Genomic DNA, 16,111 nt, shown 5'->3' with positions numbered 1-16,111 from the left:
TCACAAAATGGCAACACAATTCGTAATTCACTTCAATTTCCACAAAAACCATTTACAGTGCTTTTCAATCAATAAGTATCCATCAAATACCATTCAAACAATTTTTCACAGTTTCAAACCATTCACAATGTTTTTCAATCAATAAGTGTCCACCAAACACATTTCCACAATTTAAAACAATGATATGCAAATAGTCAATATTTATTTCCATTGAAAATAATTCAAAAGAAACAGTTGTTGTGCACAAACCTCGATGATCCGGACTCAGTGTTTCCTTCCCTTTTCACGAGTCTTTGGTAGCGAAACACAATTTGAAGTGTTTGATACTAATTTAAACTGTCTCTATCGATGGTGTTTGGTAAATAATGCACTGAACTCAATTATTCACTTAATCACCTAATATACCGACCCTCATTGCGTTTTAGGTAAATTAGGTTTTAGTGTCGTTAATATGTCACATTCGATAGGGTTTTAGGTTTGGTACGTTTTACCAAAGTCATTTTCTTGTTTAGTGCATTTTAATGCAAATTCTTTGGATTCCGGAGGTTTGACCTAACCGGACGATCTAGTTCCCTCGGTTTTCGGGTCTCGGTTGAAACTACAAACTTGTAGATTTAGGTCTTATGGACCGCGGTGCAAAATTTCAGGTCAATCCGAGTTAAGTAGACCAAGTTATGGTCATTACACTCTTGCTGGTCAAATGGTACCATTTTAGGTCAATTTTAGGTCAAATTGGTCAATTCTGGTTCGGCCAGTTTTTGGATCCGAACTTGTGCAAGTTGTTTGACTTGTTTATGGTCATTTCTGGGCTTTGGTGTCTTCATAAGACTTGTAGGTATGGGTCTTAACTATTCTTGGTTAAAATTTCAGGTCAATTGGACCTGGTTTGAGTGAGTTATGGCCTAAACACTCACTGCTGCCCAATTGGTCATTTTTCAGGTCCTAATTGCACCTAATCCGAATTGGTCATTTTTTTAGGTCACCTTGCAAGCAGAATTTTGGCATGGTTTCTCAATGAAAGTTGGCACATTTTGTGCCTAGTTTCACCTCAAATTTGTCTCATACCAATTGAGGTTACACATTTAAGGTTATAGGCTAAAATGTGTACTGTCCTCAATATGCTTTTCACACCCCATTCAAAACACATATTTACCTTGCAAAGTTTACTTCCATACCCTACCAAATCAGTTTTGGTACATTACCAAAAGCACTTTCTACTTTACATTAACATTATTTTGGGCAGATTCCAATCAGCCTCAACACACCAATATCATTCACAATTACAATTTCTAAGTACTATTACAAACACACCTAACCATTACAAATTTTACACACACTTTACAAGATCAATCTACATACATATCATCAATCCTTCTAGGTTAATATTCTGCATACATTTCCTTCAATATATACCATTACTCAAGTGTCCCCAAGCTGCCACAAACCATTCTTCAACATCAAAGTGCCGTCCATTTTACAATTTCCCATCCAAGTGCATAAATCACCACATAAACATGAAATAATTCACTAGGTTACTAATTCATCATGATCAACACCATTTCTCATCAATTATATGCACAAATATCTCATAAAAAACGTGACTCATGGCTGTCCAAAATGAAAACAACAATAACCCTTCAAACTCAAAATTTTCTTTCACCAAACTAACACCCATAACATGAACATAAACTTTAACAAAGAAATTCTCAAAAATGCAAACTTACCTTTAATTGTAACTTGCTAAACCTTCATCAAACTTCTCAAAATTAGTATCAATATCTTCCTTGTGATGTGTAGACAAAGTTTAATGAAGAACACTAAGAGGTTGGAGTTGAAAATGGAGACTTAAGAAAGCTTGCATGAAAAATGGCTATGGAGTTTCCTTCACTCTTCAATTCGGCAATTTGAATGCAAATGAGGAAGATGACTTATTCAGCTGCATTTTAAGTGTACACATGTCCCACTATGTATTTAATTAATCCCTTAGTGGTCCACTTAGTCACTTAATCATATAATAAAGTAATTATTCATTTATTCCACATTTAACCCATAATTTCCACTATTTATTTTAGGTACCACCAATTTAATTTTTCATTTTATTTTCTAAGTGTAATACTATTTATTTTTAATGGACATTTAGGTCAAAAGACACTTCGGGATGTCAAATGACCATAATGCCTCGTGGCATTCACGATTTTTCGGTATTCTGGGTTTTGTGCTTTTCGATTTCTCACTTTTCTTTGTACTAATTATTTAATTTTTCTTTGATATTTCTAATGATATTTATTCTTCAACAAGGGTCTATTTATGTCCCTAAAATGTTTTCCAGGGTTCCAACGGTCCACGCCGTGACTTCCCAGTGCGGTCACCCATCGTTAGGTTTCCCGGCTCGTTTAACTTGATCACATTTCTTTGCAATCATTTTTCCTTTGTTTTTCTTGTACTTTCTTTTCTTTTATTTCATTATTTTATGTCTCCTCACTCTCATTGAAGTGTGGTTCTAGGCATCCTAATGTCCAGGACAACACCGGTCACTGGAGGCACTGAACTTAGGGGTGTTACAATTTCAACTCACAATTCAAATCTCAATAATCAAATCAATTCATTTTCAAACCAATCTCATCATAAAAAAAACATTTCATTGATTATAAGACTCAAAATTAATATTACAAAACTATTCAGGTAAATAAAATCTCAAATTTACATTTATAATAATTTACATTTAATTACATATCAAAATATTTTACAAGAGTTTTTATACAACTGCTCAAATAATTTACATACATATTATTATATGCATACATCAAAACTTATGTACATGGGTATACCTGAAGCTGATCTGAATGTCTCTTCAAAGAAGTTTACTCAATTGCTCTATGCTCTTTTCACCTGCGATAGCATACAAAGCTATCGTTGAGTGGTGAACTCAGTGGTGCACAACTATAATTTAAAACATAGTACAATATACCTTAACAAAAATTACAGCAATTAATTTGAAAATCTGGATACTCATCAATTTCAAAACTCAAAATATTCATTGCCAATAAAATAAATCATTTGTATAAAATGACCTTGATCACGAAATTCAATTTATCAAATCACAACCAAACATTTAAGGTAATTCTAATAAATTCAATTATACATAAATCATAATTGAAATCACAATTCTTTACTATTCAAAAACCATTCTGTATCTCAAAAACCATTATGTATCTCAAAAACCATTCTTTATCTCACTAATTATGCAAGACTAATCCGAAAGAGCCATCTTTGGGGTGATTCTAACTCCCTATGGTCGGGGAGGTCGAATCATCCTGCACAGTATACATCACAATAATGAATCTTTCGAAAGGGCCATAACATAAAACTTAGATCTAACCTCTAATAAGAGGAGAATCTAAGCCTGTGCACGTACCATGGTAATCAAAACACAACTCACTCCATTATCTTCTCAACAAATGAGAGAGACAGGTAATAACCTAGTTAAGCATCTATAGTGAGATGTAAAACAATATCACAATCCTTTTAGTGAGCATAAATCACAATACAATTCGATTCAAAGTCAATTTCAATATCTAATAATTTTTATGCTCATCACAATTCAAATCATAAATTTGCATTTTTCTATGCAAATTGCCCATCACAATTCAAAATATGTTCTATCACAATTTTCCAAAACATAATTTATTCAATTCACAACAAGGCTTAATACTTGTGGAAATACCTTTTCACAAAGCTAAATTCATACATACTATAACAATTTCAACAATCATTAAATTAAATCCAATGCTTGTGAAGCATAATACATAAAAAATATATCATTTAATCATATGAAATATTCAAAACAAAATCAGTTAAAAACTAGTTGTGCACAAACCTGATTTTAGTCGCTCCTAGGCCTTGACTCAATGTTCTTTGTGCTTCTCAATATCCTTATCAACTAAAACACACAATTTAAAGTGTTTCAGTGCTCAATGAATTTGTTTCCAACCATAAAATCCAATATCTAAATTTTCTTGGTACTATTCCCTTCAATTCATTTCATTAGTCAACTTATAATGTTGACCCTTGATGCACTCTAAGTGAGTCAATTCCAATGTTACCAATATGTCATATTTTATAGCCCTTTAGTGTTGGTATATGTTACCAAATTCATTTTCAAGTGTATTGCATTTTATTGCAATTTATTGGATTTCGGCACACTATTTTGACCTAGCCGGATGACCTAGTTCCCTCGATTTCCGATTTCTAGTCCAAACTACAAACTTGTAGGTCTATGTCCTATTGCACGTGGGAAAAAATTTCAGGTCATTCCGAGTTGTATAGACCAAGATATGGTCAATTTACCAATGCTGGACAGAATGCACCAAAATGGTAGGTTTAGGTCATTTTTAGGTCACTTTTAGTTCGGCCAGTTTTGGTATCTGAATTTGTGCAATCTATTTAGCTTGGTTCTGGCCATTTCTAGGCTTTGGTGTCTTCATAAGAATTGTAGACCTATGTCTAACCTATTCATGGTAAAAATTTCAGGTCAATTGGACCTGTTTTGAGTGAGTTATGGCCAAAAAACCAACTACTGCCCAAATGGTCAATTTTCAGGCTTTCAAAGCACTAATCCGGATTTGGTCATTTTTCAAGTCACCTTCTAGGCAGAATTTAGGTAAGCTTCCTTCATGAAAGTTCGCAAATTTTGTGCCTAGTTTCACCTCCAATTGGTCTCTTACCAATTGGAGTCACGCACTTAAGGTTCTAAGCTAAAATGTACACTGCCCTATTACACATTGTTTATCCTTACCAATAACACATCCAACACTTACCAAATTAATTCTTTCATGCCAATTCTGGTTTGTACCATAACATTAACACACTTTACGTCACATTTTTTTTCATTTTAGCAGCTTGTAACAACTCTCAACAAACACATTATAACTCAGAATTTTTCCAAGTCCAATTACAATAATTATCCACATGACATACCTAATTTACATGTCCAAATTCAAACTATTATACACATATCCATGCTACCATCATTAACAACATCTTAGATAACCATAAACAAGTAAAAAAAAACTACATATACAGAATTTCAATGGCTGCCAAAATGTACATCTCCATTAAAACATCAAACTTCAAAAATTCTTCCACAAATCAACTACCCACAACACCCATTCAAAGTTTAATGAAACAAGAATTAAAAATACATACTTACCACTTTTGAAATTCTTCAAAACCTCACCAAAAATTAACTTTCTTGCTACCTATCTACTGCCCAAGTTGTATAGAACTACTTTAGTGAAGGAACCTAATGGAAAATGTAGCTAGAGCATGCTTGCATGGAGCTCTCACCATGAATGGCCATGGAGGTTTTCTCTCCCTTGTTTTCGGCTTGTTTTTCCCAAAGTTGAAGATGATAGAATTTTTCTATCCAAGGGTTGATTAGTGGTCCACTTAAGTGGTGTTAGTGGAGCACTAATTGAATAAAAGTATATTTTAAGGTTAAACTTTCTAATTTTCCACATTTTCCTCCTATCTTTTGCTATTTAGATTATGTACCACTATTTTAATTTTTAATGACATTTTCCAAGTGTAATATCATTTATTTTTAATGGGCATTTAGGTCAAAAGACAACTTGGGGTGTCAAATGACCACAATGCTCCTGTTCGGGTTGCATTCCCGATTTTTCGGTAACACCAAGTTTTGTCGTTTTCTCAATTTCTCGTCTTTCTTTGTACTAATTAATTAATTTTTCTTTGATATTTCTAATAATATTTATACTTCAATAGATGTTTATTTAAGTCTTAAAAATATTTTCCAGGATTCCCCGCGGTTCAGGGCTAGTCAACGGTCCACGCCGCAACTTCCCAGTGCGATCATCCATCGCTATGGTTCTCGGCTCGTTTAACTTGGTTACATTTTATTACTATTATTTTTCCTTTGTTTTTCTTGTATTTTATTTTCTTGTATTTCATTATTTTATGTCTCTTCACCCATATCTAAGTGTAGTTCTAGGCATCCTAGCTGTCCGAACAACACTAGTCACTGGAACAGTAGAACGCACTACCGAACATAGGGGTGTTACAATTCTCCCCCCCTTAAAATAAATTTAATCTCGAAATTTTACCTGGCATTAGTCTCTGAATAGCTGTGGGTGCTGTCTCCTCATATCCTCTTCCCATTCCCAAGTAGTTTTCTGGCCTGAATGATAGTTCCACAGCACTTTAACCAGGTGTATCTGTTTATTCCTTAGCTGTTTCACCTCATATGCCAGAATTTCTATGGGTTCTTCCTCATATGAGAGGTCTGGATTTACCTCAATCTCTTTAACAGATAGTACATGAGATGGGTCAGATCTATACCTCTTTAACATGGACACATGGAAGACACTGTGTGTCCTTTCTAGCTCTAGAGGTAATACTAACCGATATGCCAAAGGACCCACTCTCTCCAGAACCTCGTATGGTCTGATAAAACGAGAACTCAATTTCCCCTTTTTGCCAAATCTCATAATCTTCTTCCAAGGAGAAACTTTAAGGAATACCTTATTTCCCACTGCATATTCAATATCTCTTCTCTTCAGATCAACATTGGACTTCTAACGGTCTGATGCAGCCTTGAGTCGATCTCTGATCAATCTGATCTTTTCCTCTGTCTGCTGAACAATTTCTAGCCCAATCATCCTCCTTTCACCTACTTCATCCCAACATAGGAGAATTCTACACTTTTTGCCATATAAAGCTTCATATGGAGGCATCCCAATGCTTGATTGGTAGCTGTTGTTATAAGCAAACTCAGTCAAAGGCAAGTGTATATCCCAACTACTTTCAAACTTAATCACATAAGCCCGTAGCATATCCTCCAATAGCTGAATTACCCTCTCAGACTGGCCATCTGTCTATGGGTGGAATGCCGTGCGGAAGTTCAATCTAGTTCCTAGGGCTCTCTGAAGACTACCCCAGAATCTAGAAGTGAACCTAGGATCTCTGTCTGATACAATCAATACTGGCACTCCATGCAGTTTTACAATCTCATTTATGTACAATCTGGCCAATCTCTCCAACTATAGTCCATCCGAGCTAGCAAAAAGTGAGCAAACTTGGTTAGTCTATCAACTATGACCTATACTGCATCATGACTATTCTGTGTCCTCGGAAGTCTCATCACAAAATCCATAGTTATCCATTCCCTTACAATGTTTCATAGGGCATCATTTGTATGCTAGCTTGACACTTATTATTGTATATAAATTCTGTTAGTGGGAGGTATCTGTCCCATCTCCCCTCGGATTCAAAGACACAAGTTCTTAGTATATTCTCGAGGGCTTATTACATTTTACAGGTTATTATTATCATTTCATTTCATTATTTATAGAAACTCAATGAGTTTCAGAATTTATCTGAATTACTTTTTTCGACTATCCATCTGTCTAAGGATGATAAGTTGTACTGATATCTCTAAACTTATAGCAATTACTGTGGTACAGTTAGTTGGCATTATTGTAATCGAGTTACTGACTCTAGCTACCTTACAAGTGTAGTCTTTTGACAAACTAGTTCTGAAGTTTTAAATTTCTGACTAAAATTTTTACATTTATTTCCAATAATAGTACTCTATTCGGGCATAACTGTATCAATTTATAGATTACTTACAAATATTCTTATTTTATTGTACCACGAGGAAGTACGTAGCTCTACACAATAATCCCGTGTCGGTACTGTAATCTTCAGCTTACAATACAAACATCGAGAACATTATATAGTCACTACATTATAACCTCATGGACTAGGTTTTCTAACATCTTATCTGTACATTTATTTCCTTCTCTGTCATTTAAAGTCATATCAGTGGTCTCATCATGTAATTATTTAAATCTAAAACTCATTACTTATATTTATGCCCAAGTAACCTATCAAAGCACTTGCAGGCGTTACGTATCGCCATCCCCGCAAGCCCCTTTCTCTATCTTTGGTGGCAATTAAGGGCACCTATCAAAGCACCTGCAGGCGTTACATATCGCCATCCTTGCAAGCCCTTGGGTGGTACCTATCAGAGCACTTTGTAGGCGTTACATATCGTCATCCCTGCAAGCCCCCTGATACCGATATTCATTGTCTTTTAAAATCATATCAACCATATATTGTTAATCCATGACTTTCCATGTAGGCAGTACTGCTATCTATAATCCCTAATTGGTATACCAATTGATCCATGCAATATACATAAGCCTAGGTTTACTTTGAGCAATTAAGCATTATCAATTGTCTAACAAAATCTTCGTGTCCATGTGTTATGGAAAAGGTGGGTCCCACATCACTATTTCATATGATTTAGTATGTAGTGATAATGAAATTTCCATGTTAATGTACAGTGGGAAAGTGGGTCCCACATTCCTATTTCAAGTAATTTAGTATATAGTGACTTAGTAGGAATAAGCCAATAATATTTTTCAAGAACCTTTCTTTAGGTTCAATTTCGAGATTTTAACTTTGCATATCACTTTGGACAGTTTGTAGCCACTGTTTGGCCCCATTTCCTAAAAGGAAATTGTTCTTTTATGTCTTGCTTTTATTTTCCAGATGACTATTCGAGCTCTGACTCATAGGTTTCTCCCTCTTCTCTATTTCACATTGCCCTTGTGGGGTTGGGTTTGTGCTTGAGCTTGAGCTGACAGAGTATTAGCCATTTGTTGAAAGAAAGTGGCTATTTGCTGGGCCATTTGTGTAGTAATTTGTACCGGTAAAACTAGTACAGTCGGGACTTCGACACTCTGAGGAGCTGGGGCCTCAACTTGTACTTCTGCCATCACAGACTGTTCTATTGTCTCATTCTTCTCTTCCATATCTTTTCACAGGATTTTCTATTCCTGTACAACCAAAAAAAAGAGATTCCTCTCCATTAGTTTATATTTATGATGTAAATGTACTATATATATCAAACATTTGAGCAGTTGTAGTTACCGATAAAAAGATTTCAAATTTATAGTTTGAAATTTACTTTAAAACCTGGCTCTGATACCACAAAACATGTAACACCCTACTCCCCCGTAAAATGTAACATGATCCCATAGTACACCTAATGAATTACCATACTTCGCCTACCAATAACCCATTAGATATACTACAAGGGATTTTAAAATAATTTTCGTGAAATTTAAATCATTGATTAAAATCTAGTGTTATAAAATTTTTTTCAAAATTTCGGCAAAGTGCCGGCTGTATTTTGAGAAAATAGTTCTTCAAACCTGAAAAGGAAAACACTCCCTATATGTTTTCTTAAATACAACTCCAATAACTTCATTTCAACTCACAATTCAAATCTCAATAATCAAATCAATTCATTTTCGAACCAATCTCGTCATAAAAGAAACATTTCATTGATTATAAGACTCAAAATTAATATTACAAAACTATTCAGGTAAATAAAATCTCAAATTTACATTTATAATAATTTACATTTAATTATATACCAAAATATTTTACAAGAGTTTTTATACAACAACTCAAATAATTTACATACATATTATTGCATGCATACATCAAAACTTATGTACATGGGTATACCTGGAGCTGATCTGAATGTCTCTTCAAAGAAGTTTACTCAATTGCTCTACGCTCTTTTCACCTGCGACAGCATACAAAGCTATCGCTGAGTGGTAAACTCAGTGGTGCACAACTATAATTTAAAACATAGTACAATATACCTTAACAAAAATTACAGCAATTAATTTGGAAATCTGGATACTCATCAATTTCAAAACTCAAAATATTCATTGCCAATAAAATAAATCATTTGTATAAAATGACCTTGATCACAAAATTCAATTTATCAAATCACAACCAAACATTTAAGGTAATTCCAACAAAATTAATTATACATAAATCATAATTGAAATCATAATTCTTTACTATTCAAAAACCATTATGTATCTCAAAAACCATTATGTATCTCAAAAACCATTCTTTATCTCACTAACTATGCAAGACTAATCCGAAAGGGCCATCTTCGGGGTGATTCTAACTCCCTATGGTCGGGGAGGTCAAATCAGATTCTAACTCCCTATGGTCGGGGAGGTCGAATCATCATGCACAGTACACATCACAGTAATGAATCTTTCGAAAGGGCCATAACATAAAACTTAGATCTAACCTCTAATAAGAGGAGAATCTAAGCCTGTGCACGTACCATGGTAATCAAAACACAACTCACTCCATTGTCTTCTCAACAAATGAGAGAAACGGGCAATAACCTAGTCAAGCATCTATAGTGAGATCTAAAACAATATCACAATCCTTTTAGTGAGCATAAATCACAATACAATTCGATTCAAAGTCAATTTCAATATCCAATAATTTTTATGCTCATCACAATTCAAATCATAAATTTGCATTTTTCTATGCAAATTGCCCATCACAATTCAAAACATGTTCTATCACAATTTTCCAAAACATAATTTATTCAATTCACAATAAGGCTTAATACTTGTGGAAATACCATTTCACAAAGCTAAATTCATACATACTATAACAATTTCAATAATCATTGAATTAAATCCAATGTTTGTTAAACATAATATATAAGAAAAAATATGTCATTTAATCATATGTAATATTCAGAACAAAATCAGTTAAAAACTAGTTGTGCACAAACCTAATTTAAGTCGCTCCTAGGCCTTGACTCAATGTTCTTTATGCTTCTCAATATCCTTATCAACTGAAACACACAATTTAAAGTGTTTTAGTACTCAATGAATTTGTTTCCAACCATAAAATCCAATATCTAAATTTTCTTGGTACTATTCCCTTCAATTCATTTTATTAGTCAACTTATAATGTTTACCCTTGATGCACTCTAAGTGAGTCAATTCCAATGTTACCAATATGTCATATTTTATAGCCCTTTAGTGTTGGTATATGTTACCAAATTCATTTTCTAGTGTATTGCATTTTATTGCAATTTATTGGCTTTCGGCACACTATTTTGACCTAGCCGGATAACCTAGTTCTCTTAGTTTTTGGGTTCTGGTCCAAACTACAAACTTGTAGGTCTATGTCTTATTGCATGCGGGGCAAAATTTCATGTTATTCTGAGTTGTGTAGACTAAGATATGGTCAATTTACAAATGCTGGACAGAATGCACCAAAATGGTAGGTTTAGGTCATTTTTAGGTCACTTTTGGTTCGGCCAGTTTTGGTACCTGAATTTGTGGAAGCTATTTGGCTTGGTTCTGGCCATTTCTGGGCTTTGGTGTCTTCATAAGAATTGTAGATCTATGTCTAAACTATTCATGATAAAAATTTCAGGTCAATTGGACCTACTTTGAGTGAGTTATGGCCAAAATACCAACTGTTGCCCAAATGGTCAATTTTCAGGTTTTCAAAGCACTAATCCAGATTTCGTCATCTTTCAAGTCACCTTCTAGGAAGAATTTAGGTAAGCATCCTTCATGAAAGTTGGCACATTTTGTGCCTAGTTTCACCTCCTATTGGTTTCATACCAATTGGAGTCACACACTTAAGGTTCTAAGCTAAAATGTACACTGCCCTATTACACATTGTTTATCCTTACCAATTACACATCCAACACTTACCAAATTAATTCTTCCATGCCAATTTTGGTTTGTACCATAACATTAAAACACTTTACTTCACATTTTTGGTCATTTTGCAGCTTGTAACAACTCTCAACAAACACATTATAACTCAAAATTTTTCCAAGTCTAATTACAATAATTATCCATATGACATACCTCATTTACATGTCCAAATTCAAACCATTATACACATATCCATGCTGCCATCAATAAAAACATCTTAGACAACCATAAACAAGTAAAAACAAACTATATATATAGAATTTCCATGGCTGCCAAAATGTACATCTCCATTAAAACATCAAACTTCAAAAATTCTTCCACAAATCAACTACCCACAACACCCATTCAAAGTTTAATGAAACAGGAATTAAAAATAAATACTTACCACTTTTGAAATTCTTCAAAACCTCACCAAAACTTAACTTTCTTGTTGCCTATCTATTGCCCAAGTTGTATAGAACTACTTTAGTGAAGGAACCTAATGGAAAATGTAGCTAAAGCATGCTTGCATGGAGCTCTCACCATGGATGGCCATGGAGATTTTCTCTGCCTTGTTTTCGGCTGGTTTTTCCTAAATTTGAAGATGACAGAATTTTTCTATCCAAGGGTTGATTAATGGTCCACTTAAGTGGTGTTAGTGGAGCACTAATTGAATAAAAGTATATTTTAAGGTTAAACTTTCTAATTTTTCACATTTTCCTCCTATCTTTTGCTATTTAGATTATGTACCACTATTTTAATTTTTCATGACATTTTTCAAGTGTAATATCATTTATTTTTAATGGACATTTAGGTCAAAAGACAACTCGGGGTGTCAAATGACCACAATGCCCCTGTTCGGGTTGCATTCTCGATTTTTCGGTAACAACAAGTTTTGTCATTTTCTCGATTTTTCGTCTTTCTTTGTACTAATTAATTAATTTTTCTTTGATATTTCTAATTATATTTATACTTCAATAGATATTTATTTAAGTCTCAAAAATATTTTTCAAGGTTTCCCTCAGTCCAGGGCTAGTCAACGGTCCATGCTACAACTTCCCAGTGTGGTCACCCATCGCTATGGTTCTCGGCTCGTTTAACTTGGTTACATTTCATTACTATTATTTTTCCTTTGTTTTTCTTGTATTTTCTTTTCTTATATTTCATTATTTTATGTCTCTTCACCCATATTTAAGTGTAGTTCTAGGCATCCTAGCTCTCCGGACAACATTGGTTACTGGAACAGTAGAACGCACTACCGAACATAGGGGTGTTATAATATATGGGAGTTGATCCCCTATGCAGCTCTCTTAATCCAATACCTACTAGCGAGGTTAACTCAAGCCGGACTTTCACTTAATAATCTAAGTGCTGGGATCAGTGAGATCAATCCAAAGCCGTACTCACCCCGACTTATCCATATACGAGGATTGGGTCCTAGCGAGTCAAGCTCCAGTCACGACTACCCATCCTGCCCATATCTATGTCCACACCATACTCACACCAATACACACACAGAGCTCCAAATTATCCTTAGGGTGGCAATCACAAATAAATAACAATAATTAAATATGTAGCAACTAAAATGCTCCTAATATATTAAATATTTACGTGCATAATTAATTATTTATAGAATGTATGAGAATGCCAGATATATAATTAATATTAAAATTACAAAAATAATTAATATCCAACTCACAGACTGGTTGATTTCGATTACAGCTGGTCCGACTGAAAGGAAAAGAAAGGCTAGCTAGCATCGATTACCTAGACAAACACATTGAATTCTATCACATTTACTGACAGAATTAATTAATTAATTTAATCAAATAAGCAAGAATAATTTCCTAAGGTCTTGCTAAAATTTTAGCAGAGTCTCCCTATAACAGGACTTAACCCCCTACAAGAAAAACACAATAACTACAACAAACAGGTCCTCAAGCCTATAACAACAATTATAATGCCCATCCGAGGCCTATAAGGATTCTAATCTAGGTTCAATCCTCCAAAGTTCAGCTCGGGTCCCTAACTCCTCTACATTATAAATAATTATTTTTAGCACTTCAAAAAATTATGAAATAATTCCTAGAGGTGCTCCACATCGTTCTTGTATTAATTAAAGTCATTTTACTAAATTATAGATTTATGAGCTAGCTTAGCCAATGTAAAAACTACACAACTTGAATTCGAGACTACCTTTGCAAATTTTGCTACCTATAACCCGTCTAGAATGTCGGAAAATGCTAGGAACAACTATAAACATGACACCTTTTTAGGACAACCTACCGGACACTCAGAGTGGGCCGAAAACTCGGTCCCAAGTGCCGGTGAGCTATCGTCGATCCGATCGCACCTAAACAAAGCTTATAAATGATTAATAATTATCATATAATTATATTTAATTTACAAACATCAAAAATGGCATAAAATCTCACCAAGTGATCTAGATCATCCGATGATCTCCTTTTTCAAATGGTCTTCGATCGGAGTGGGTTAGTCCCATCTCGAAGGTCTCGATGCGTTAACTCCATTGGTGGTCTCAAATCGTCGATCTGACAGTCGGATCACCAGAAAGCTTGAAAAAAAAAAACCATTTTCTCTCTTTTTAATTCTCGTGATTTTGGCCACCAAACTCATTACCACTGTTCAGAAAATGGAGCTGAGGTTGAGAGGAGTCCAATGCCACTGCAATTACAGTCGTTGGCTGCCAAAAACACCAAATTTTAGCCAAACAAGTTTGGTTTCTCTCTCTCTCTCTCTCTCTCTCTCCACGTTGCTGGCTAGATCTTGGGTCCCTGCTGCCACTGACACCATCGCTGGTCAATGCAAGAGAGGGATGGGACTCGCCAACAGGCGTTGGGTGGGTGGCTTGCCAGAAAAAAAAATAAGGAGAAAAGGAAAGAAAGGAGGTGGGGAGAGGAGAGAGGGAACAAGTGCGAGGGGGAAATTGCTGCTGCAGTGTTTTTTTCTTTTTTTTTTAATTTCCTGCATGCACACGTTGCCCAAAGTCCTCACTTGTCACTATCACTAACTTTTTTATTTATTAATTTATCTCTTTTACATATATGTTTGCGTGTGTGTGTGTGTGTGTGTGTATATATATATATATATATATATCCATTATATACTATAAAAATAATGATGTACTTTATGACGATTTTATTCTTTTAATAATAATAATAATAATAATAATAACAACAACTAACTCAAATCTTAGAATCGAAATTAATAATAATAAAATAATATACTTTGTTTCTTGATTTAATATAAATCTTTAAAACTAACCATTTAAATAAAATAAATAAAAAAAATGAAACTGTTAACAAATTCATAAAATATGTTTAGGAATAAAATAATATTAACATAATATATGCAATTGAAAGTATAACAAAATTTTAAATTAATTAGATAATTTTAAAATAATATTTAAATACTATATAAAAAATTATGAAATTTATATTTCAAAATTTAGGTTATTACAGGTTCGTCCACTCTTGCATGTGCCAATACCCTTCACCTCCACTCTTGAGTTGTTCCTGACATAAATCCTTCTTGCCTCATGTGAGAGTCACTAGAAATCCACGAAGGCATCTCTATCCTTTGCTACATGGTCTATGGCACCTGAGTCTATAGTCCATAAAGGATTAGATTTAGTTAGTAAACAAAATTAGAAGCATAAATTGCACGCTTAAATGCTAAAAGGTTGTTTACCTTTTTAGGCTCAGTACAGTGACAAGCAAAATGTTTCTTATTATCATAGTTAAATCATTTCACTTTAACAATGTTCTTATTCTTTTTTTTTTTCTTGAAATGGCCCTTTCCTTTCACAAATTTTTATTTCTTGTTGGCTTCTCCTTTGCCCTTTCCTTGTTAGTTTCCACCCTGATTCTTGCGCTTGCACCCTTTGCCTCCTTGAGAACTAAAACCAGTCATATGCACATCTATACTCAGCTTGCCAAATCGGAGGTGTTCCTCCTCTAACTCAAGGTGACTATAGCATCATCTAAGGTATTTATATTAACATTGTGGGTAAGATGCATCTTCATATGCTCCCAACTATTTAGCGAAGAGCTTATCACTGTCTGGAGTTGTTGTTCATCTGTCAGGATATAGCAAACATCTTTCAGCTCATTTATCATATTTGTCATGACTCTCAGGTGTTTTTTCATATTATATTCGGGACACTTCTTATAAGTGTCAAAATTTATGGTAAGAGCCCTGAGCTTGGTGACCAATATGCCTCCAAAATTTTCTTTTAGTGTGAACCGCATATCCTTAGCAATGTCATATTTCCTGAATTCTTGCATGACATCATCATCCATACCACTTAGCAATGTAATACATGTAATGGAGTTTTTCGTTTTCTAAGCTTTATACGCCTCACGTTCCCACCTATGTTGGGCCATGTTGCCCTCTTCAGGTACTTCCATGACTAAGTTGAGAACTTCTACAGCTCATTTTTCCTAAAGCACATATTGAATTTTCATACTCCAGATTTCGTAATTGTCGCCATTAACCTTCTGATGCTTGTTCAGCTCAAC

The sequence above is a fragment of the Hevea brasiliensis genome, chromosome 14, assembly GCF_030052815.1.
Source record: "Hevea brasiliensis isolate MT/VB/25A 57/8 chromosome 14, ASM3005281v1, whole genome shotgun sequence".
NCBI classification, from domain to species: domain Eukaryota; kingdom Viridiplantae; phylum Streptophyta; class Magnoliopsida; order Malpighiales; family Euphorbiaceae; genus Hevea; species Hevea brasiliensis.
This window is presented reverse-complemented; position numbering follows the sequence as displayed.